Genomic DNA, 7,940 nt, shown 5'->3' with positions numbered 1-7,940 from the left:
AATTTAAAATAACTATTTTACCTTCAAATATCTCAATAGTACTCTTGTTACGAGTGTCTCCTCTAGAGTCACCATTAAATGATTCAACAAAAGAGGTCCTGCTAGAGTACCCCTTAGAATTAATTCTTTACGTTCCTACGAAACTTCCTAGCTAGTTAACATATGGAGACCTCAAAAAATCGGACGAATCCTCGTCAGATGACTCAGCAACAAACTCATTGTCCTTCTTTCATTTTTCTACTATATATGATCCTCATTAGCACAATTCCAATGCCTCTAAAAATACATTAACATGCATTATAATATGCTTTTATCTCTTAATTTAGAATAATTACATAAGTAAACATATAAACTATCACTACAAGACCTTGTACTGTGACCTCGAAATTCAGTAAATACCGTTCGATCGCCTTCTTTCTCTGTATTATCACCTGATGGACTTTGGATTTAGGGTCAATCTCACAATTGGGCCACACGGTCAAGTTTGTATAAACTGGTATACACATGCCTAAGATTATTCACCCCATTTTTCCCATTAAGGCATGCCATACAATTATTACTAATTTATTGTTGTTATTAATATTAATTAGGTTAAATACTCTTTTGCCCCCTAGGGTTTTAATAATAATTTTTTTTTAGGGTTTTATTTTTATCACAAGAGGTACTTGTGGTTTTCATAAAGATTAAGATAGTACTTCCGTTAAAATTCCGTTCAAAACTTAACGGAACGCCACATCAACACCAATCAAATATTATCACGTGTCATATAATTAATTTTTTAAAAAAATTAAAAAGATTAAAAATATATAATTAAAAAAAAAAATGGTGGTGGCTTCGATGATCTTCTACCAGTCCTCGCACCCATGGCCTACTCAAAAGGAATTGGACCACGCCTTGAGATGCCCATGACTGCAACCTATGAACACCGCGCTCTGCCTGTCGGAGTTAAGCTTACAGGCTGCCCATGGATTGGTGTCAATCAGTAGCATCGCCACCTTCAAATTCCCTTGACGACAAGCTTCATGCAATGGAGTCTCCAGCCTGCTATTCTTAGCTGCGACAATGTCAGGCCACTAGGGGTAGTTTCGGCTACTCCCAAACCGCCAGATGGGGCTGGCCACCCCATGGCAAAGGGGGTGGCTATGGCTACCTAAAATTTTTTTTTTAATCTTTTTAATTTTTTTTAAAAAAATTAATTATATGGCACGCGACGGGATTTGATTGGTGTTGACGTGACATTCTGTTAAGTTTTAGACGGAATTTTAACGAAAATACTATCTTGGCTTTTATGAAAACCACATGTATGTTCTGTGATGAAAAGGGGGAAAAAAAAAATAGAGTTTTGAAACCCTAAGAGGCAAAAAGAGTATTTAACCATATTAATTATTATGATATATTTTACCAATGACAAATGATAGAGAAATCAGTTACCTGCTAATTGTACAGTTAACACACTCCATTAGTTTTTCCGTTAATTTGGACGGAACTTACATTACTTATGCTACACGTGACATTTTTCACATGTGCCGCCACATCTTTATGAAAGAAAATTTTAATATAAACCTTTTATTTTATATAATTTACTTCTCTTGGTTGACTAAATTGAATCCTCAACTTCATATATAGTTCCTTGATTCCAAGTTGAGATAATTATAATACAAAAGTTTGATAAATCGTCCCCAAGAGGTGGCTCAATCGGCTTGGACCACGCATAATGAAGGGGATGTCACTAGTTCGAATTCCCATCCCCCTTTTTGTGCGAACATGTCAAAAAAAAAAATTTGATAAATCTTGTGGAAATGGTAAAATTAATATTCATTTACAAGTAACATGGCCCTTCCTCTCCTTGCCTTTAAATGGCACATAAGTTGTATGCACTCCACAGTCACACAAGAAAATCCTACAAAAATGAGACGCATAAGAATCCTACAAAATGACGTCGTTTTTTTTTTCGTATTTCTTAGCTCACCCCCACAAAATGACGTCCGTGTGTGTATATATATGATGCACCTCAAGGAAACCCTCCCTCACCTACTCTTCTCAGCTTCATCTCTCTCTCTCTCACTCTCTCTCTCTCTCACTCTCTGAGTTTCTGCTTCTCCAACGCACCTAGATCTTGACATTTCCTTCCACACAGTTTAATTTCTCCTGATCCATCTTCGATCTTCTTAATTCCTTCTGGTGCATGTGCTTTTCCATTCACCAAGATGATGATGATCTGTCTCATTCACCCATATCCTTTTCTCGTGGTATTTCTTTTTAATGGTGGTTTTTTGGTTCAGGAAAAATCTGACCCACAAGCTCAAACGCCAAGAATTTCCCATAAGGAAAAGTAGTTGGAGAGAGTTTTTTGGTTTTTTGTGGGTATCTCAGCCAACTATTCTGCCCGTGCGGATAATTAGATTAATTATTTAATTAACTAATTATAAAACTACTTCACAAAAAAAAAAAAAAAAACTTTACCTTCACTTCGTCGCGAGTTTCATTTCGATTCATATTTTTCTATTAGGGTTCCATCTGCTACCTCCGCCTCGTGCTTCCCATTGGCTACCTCACCTGCCACGTCAACACTATGTTTTTTGTGGAAACCTAACTTGTATATATTAAACTCTGTGTTTCTCCTGTTTCTTTCATGTTTTTTCCTTTCACTTCACTTCAGTACCGCTGATCGATCTTCTCTTTGACTTAGGATTCCAGGTTTTTCTTTTTCTTTTTTCTTTTTTCTTTTTTCTTTTTGGGCTATTAATCTTTTTCTCCCCCTATTTCTTTCTCACCTGTGGCTCGTTTCTGTTATGCACAGATTACTTCCATGTAATTAATACAGTCGTTGTTTGCTGGCGCAGCATCATTAAGATTCACATGCCAATATATGCAAGGTGGTAGCAATTTCATGGTTAATCTTTTTCTGTTTTTTTTTTGCCAAATTAATGTTGGAGTTGAGAATCTTGATGATGCTGCATCGGCGGATAAATGGCTACAAACCTGATAGCAGCTATAGGATCTACTAGATTTTGCATTAATTTGAATAAGGTGAACTCTTTTCAATTTTTTCAGACTTTTGTATTAATTTCTTCTACTTAATTAATTTGATGGTTATTGATATATAGGACATTTTTTCTCTCTCCTATTTATACGATTTGAGTATTTTTTATTTCACTGTTTATTTGCAGGAATCGAAGGATATATATGAAATAGAGGTTATATATTGAAGTCATGCGAAGAAGAAAGGTGAGGAAATTAAGCTGCCATATATCTCATGTCTCTAAATTGGTTTTTTTTTTTTTTTTTTTTTTTTTTTAAAAAAAAAGTAAATCCAAGTTTAGGGTTTTGTTAATCATGAGAAGAAGCTTTTATTCTTTTGGGAATTTCCTCACTAGTAGTGTGTTTGGAGGGAAGATCTTACAAAGCATCCTAAACTTCCATTCATTAGAAGAATTAGGCCAAATCTTCAAATTAATTAACCCCCACCCTGAAAATAATGAAATAATATAATTTTGTTGGCCTTGATCATTCATTTAATTATGAAATTTTATTTCTCTCTTAATTTAATGAATCGTTGAGGGAGCTAGCTTTTCCTTGGCCTGTTTCATTGTTGTACTTTTATTACTATTTATTAATTTGCTTTTGCCCCAGATCAAACCATGATCTTTATTATTACTGATAATCTTGTGAATCAATCAGAAGACAAATAAATCAATGTAGATGATTCAACTTCCGTTTTCTTCCTTCACATATTAATTAAACATGCACTTTGCATATGATCTTTGGATATATATATATATATATATACATCAACAGAGGTGTAGGCCTTCTCATTTTTGAGTCCTTCAACAAGCTATCTGTTCATCCCAACTGAGGGTAGTTTCGATATGCATGAAGCAATATCATAACATGTGATCATTCAAAAAAGTTAATTAAAAAAACAGCATATATATACAAAGCTGTATCTCAGAAAAAAAACAAAAGTCCATTGTTATTTTGATTTGAATTATAGCATTTGTTGGCCGGGAAAGCAATTTCAAGATAGAATGATGTCGATCTTGAATCTTTTGTGTGTTGATCGCTGAAGGAGCTAGCTAGCTAGCTAGATAGATGTTTCAAATGCCATTTCAGAAAAATAGAGAGAGCCATGCATCTTAATTTGTAGTAGGAATTAATTAATTAATAATCACATTTGAAATTCAATTAATGGTTGCTTTGGATTTCCTTGAAGCTGAAAGAAGAATCTTTGAGGCATGTCATGTGGGGGCAGTTATTGACAAAAGCTAGCTGTAATGTCATTTTGACAAGAGAAAAAAAAGGGCAATGAATCATTCCTTCTTCCGAAGGTCCACAAGTACGTTTAGCTGAGAAAAAAACAATAACAACGAGTACAATAAGATCATAGCAAATCAATTTTACTTCCAACATATTTGTATGCATGTGCAGATTATTCATGCTTCTTTGGTCCTTGATTGATTTCTTACTTATTTTCACAGCTATTTCTCGTCAGAACTACCTTAATTAATTAACATCCTTAATTAGTTCAAAAACCAATCTAACTACTCAGAAATTGAGCATTAATTTCACATTAAAATTCACATTTTTGAAATGCTAGCTACATGTATATATATATATATGGGTACTGTCTTGTCCCTTAAAACATATATACGACTTGTTAAATCCTGGCCGGGTGCTGGGGGTTGTTTGATAAATAAGGTAACCAATATATAATTAATAGGTTCGAATATTTGTTCTTACCGTTTAAGTACTAGTTCGGTTGTACTATGCAATCTTGTTGAGTTATTTGGGGGCCTAAGGCTGGACCCTCCCCAGTTGTACACAGAGACATGCATTTAGTGCTTGTTTGTTAGTTAATTTACAATAATGGATTAAATTTGATTTCCAAATTAAATTTAGTAAACTAAACTGAAGTTTTTTGAATACTTTTAATTTTGATTTTTTTTTAATTAAATTATTTAAATTTTATTATCTCACATTCAACTCAAGGATGTAGTACTGTATGTAGAAACAATCAAATAAATTAAATTTTCTTAGTGATATAAGTATTGAGATGACAACATGTTAATAATGTAATGAAAAATGATGTTTGAGAATCTAAAAAATTTATAAATTTATTACAAAATGTCTAAAATATCCTAATCTTTTAGAGTTTGATTTATCAAGACATGCACTTCCAATTTTCTTAGAGTAATTATATATACTAAATCTTCACACCCATTTATCATACTGGCCGACGTAAAGTGTTTTAAGACATGGATTTCCCTTTTGTTTTTTTAAACAGTTAAAATAAAAAGTCACTTAAAACGTGTTACATCAACCGATATTAAATGGGTGTGAAGAGTAATATCACTCATTTTCTTAAGGCTATTTTCGCACTACCACAGTGTTGGTTCTTTTGTCTCTCTTTGTCCAGAGGAGTGTAGACATACATGCATGCATACACACAGGTAATGTTATATATCACCCTTGTATCATTCCTACAATTGATGTGAAGTGGTCTTCCAACAAAAAAACTTGTTTTCATGCACTACATGTTATGAGAAACCATGTTACATCAACTTTAAAAAGTGATACCAGAGTAAAGTTTATATATTTATATATCCATATATAGGATTTTCACAAAATATTTATATATTCATAGTTTTTTTTTTTTTCAAAAAAAGAATATTCATATATAGTTAATTTTTTTTTTTTTTTTTTTTGGGGTCTAAAAATTTAGCTTTCCCTATTAAAATTAGACTAATTAATTAACTCCTGATGGGTAGTTTAGCATGGTACCCAAAGCACTTAAAAAATGCCAAAATCAGTTAATTGTTATAAAATTTAAGAAAGAGTAACCAGTAAAGGTCACCTGAAAGTGAAAAGACAGCTTAAGGAATCTATGATGCTAAAGGTAAATCTGTGTGACTCATCAATCCTGGTTGCTTTTTTTTTTTTTTTTTTAATTTTTTTTTTTATCTTTGTTTTGGTACTACTCTTATTCTTTTGGGTAGGGTTTGTGATTTATTTATGGCCGTATATATAAAACCTTTTTGTTGATAAGATTCTGACATAAAACTGCCCCCCCCTCTTTTTTTCTCCTTTTTATTTTTGTTTTATTATTATTATTATTATTATTATTATTATTTCTTTTTGGCAATGTCTTTCTTTGCATTTATTATTATGTAAATAAATTAAGAGATTACTTTAATACACACACATATATACTTTTAATCTCCTTTCATAAAAATTGAATGAAGAGGATGAGATACCTTGCTAAACAAACAAACCAACCAAAAAATTTATTGAGAAATGAAAATCCAATCTAATTATCACATGTACCTGAGATGCCTTTCGGACTAGCATCAACAATATTAATTCGGGTTTCTCTTCTTCAGAATCATGAGCTGCAAAAAGTTTTTGACTGGGATTTGAGGAATAATATGGGGAAAATTTTTTTTTTTAAAAAAAATATTGAGGAAAGAAGAAGACAAAGAAAAGAAGAGAGTTGAAACTGATCATCATCTTCTCCAACGATCGAGCTAATTACCTTATTGGAGAAGGAGAAATGGCTGATCTCCGCCATAGCTGGCCCTCTCCCTGGTCTTTTTGGTAGTTTGTTGGAGTGTTTTTGGAAGTTTTAGAATAAATCCATTTTTTGTCTTTTGTTACTTATTGTAAGCCTACACATTTATGGCCTACCTAACCTTATTATAGAAACGAGTCCTGTTCAAGAGGTAATTAGGTTAAGGTTGACATTTATGCACTATCATCTATGAAAGCACAGTCATATATTGCTGTCATGGTACGGCGGAAAGCTGCTTGGTACTCCCTTGGTATTCCCTAATACTAAGGGAGCCAAGGCTTTTTAGGAGTTTTTCTTACATTTAAAGAATGTGAAAAGATTTAGGAAATTTGTTGTTTAGTAAATTGCTATACAATTGAGACAACGTGGCAATGAAAACGTACCGGTTCTAGCCTTGATTTTTCTTTTTTACTATATATCATCACAGTTGTATGATAATCGTATAACAGTCTACGAAATAACATTACCTTACATAATAAAGATGGTTATGATGGTGGCGATGGAGATCATGATTGACGCATTATGATGGCAAAGGGACTATTTTGGCAGAGGGTAATGTAATGGGTGGTGGTGGGGGTAGTGGTATATGGGTAACAATGACATATACAATTATTATAGCAATGCCAATGCATGCCATATATATAATTAATCGATGGTAGGGTGATGGTAATGATGTGGTTGCAGTAGTATGGATAATATATGGTAATTGGTGGGTGGTAATTAAGTAGTAATGATCATGATAACAACATACATCATGTATATGGTGGCCGGCAGTAACATTTTTGATTAAAACGACAACCTTTGATCTATATATTGATCTTTCCATACATATATAGTACTAATAAAAGAGGGTAAAACAAGTAGGCTTAATAACGTTTTGTTACCATGAAAAGAGCCAAGCTTTCGACAGTTGTACATGTACTATATATATATATATATATATATAAGTAGTGCCGGAAAAAGGTTTTGCAAAGGTTGAATGAGGGTCGGCCATAATTAGGGTGACTACTGGAGATGGAGTACGTACCCATGGGTGGGTGGTGGATGACTCATATTAGTCTGTCTATGGTTGGGCCTCTGGCCCCTCCAAAGCACAAGAAACAAAAAATTTCAAAAGCGTACATGTACAATTTTTTTTTTCTTTTTTTTTTTTGTGGTAAGAACTTGCTTTTTTTAGTTAATTGTGAATTTTTCTTTTTTTCTTTTGTTGCCATAATTACTTGATTTCATTGAGGTGATTGACATGAAGCATGGAAGTCAGTACCTTCAATCACTCAATTATACCCTTCAAGGCTATGATTGGGAAAGGACTTGATAAATGAAGTAGATTGAATGGTATTAGATTTGATTGATGTGAAAAAAAAAAAAAAAA

At 32.9% G+C, this 7,940-nt stretch overlaps 1 long non-coding RNA gene across 3 annotated transcripts; it reads left to right on the top strand.

Annotated features, from left to right (window-relative positions):
• The first annotated feature begins 2,049 nt into the window (after positions 1–2,049).
• LOC132188185 (uncharacterized) lies at positions 2,050–6,774 on the top strand. 3 transcript variants are annotated; one of them, XR_009440860.2, is made up of 3 exons: positions 2,050–2,697; positions 2,801–3,228; positions 4,214–4,463. It is a non-coding gene; the product is annotated as an uncharacterized LOC132188185 (long non-coding RNA). The 3 variants fall into 3 exon arrangements; XR_015912705.1 differs by lacking the exon at positions 2,050–2,697 and adding an exon at positions 6,381–6,774 and having other exon boundaries at positions 2,705–3,228; positions 4,214–4,336; XR_009440859.2 differs by lacking the exon at positions 2,050–2,697 and having other exon boundaries at positions 2,705–3,228.
• The last annotated feature ends 1,166 nt before the right edge of the window (positions 6,775–7,940 follow it).

This window comes from Corylus avellana, chromosome 6, assembly GCF_965113065.1.
Source record: "Corylus avellana chromosome 6, dhCorAvel1.hap1.2, whole genome shotgun sequence".
In the NCBI taxonomy this organism is placed as follows: Eukaryota; Viridiplantae; Streptophyta; class Magnoliopsida; order Fagales; family Betulaceae; genus Corylus; species Corylus avellana.
The sequence above is the reverse complement of the archived record's forward strand: the minus strand, read 5'-3'. Positions and strand labels throughout refer to the sequence as shown.